Genomic DNA, 567 nt, shown 5'->3' with positions numbered 1-567 from the left:
CCGCCTCGAGGCTATGCCTGCAGTAGATGCTCTTCTTGAGCTGGACGAGATGTCCCTTTAGGAGTTCGGCAGTGCCTTGAAGACAGGCGATTTGGCCGAAGTGGTAATTGTACGACCGGATGAGGAGATAAAATCGTCATCGCTTCTGAATGAAGCTGTCTTGAAAGACGCCAAGAGAGTGCTGAACGCACGAAGTGGATCGTCGATCCTACGGAATCTCTCGGATCCGTACAATCCTTTGGTAAAGGAAATTCAAGAAGTCGTCCCCAAAGACCCGCCTTCGGTCCTACCTCCGGATCGAGGTGTGCGTTATGAGATTAAATACTGCGTAACACGCCAATGGTCCCTGCCCAAGGAGCAGTGCGACGTCATTGGCGCCTATTTCCGTGCAAATCACGACACAGGGACGGTACGTGAGAGCAAGTCTCCCCATTTGTCACCCACGTTTTGAGTCGGAAGCCGAATGGCAAGTGGCGTATCGTTCATGCTTACAATAAGCTCAACGCTGCCATCATTCCGCCACAGACACCGATTCCTGGAAAGAATGTTCTTCAGAACAAGATGGTG

This window comes from Plasmopara halstedii (assembly GCF_900000015.1).
Source record: "Plasmopara halstedii genome assembly, contig: Scaffold_113, whole genome shotgun sequence".
NCBI classification, from domain to species: domain Eukaryota; phylum Oomycota; class Peronosporomycetes; order Peronosporales; family Peronosporaceae; genus Plasmopara; species Plasmopara halstedii.
Note: the sequence above shows the minus strand (reverse complement) of the source record.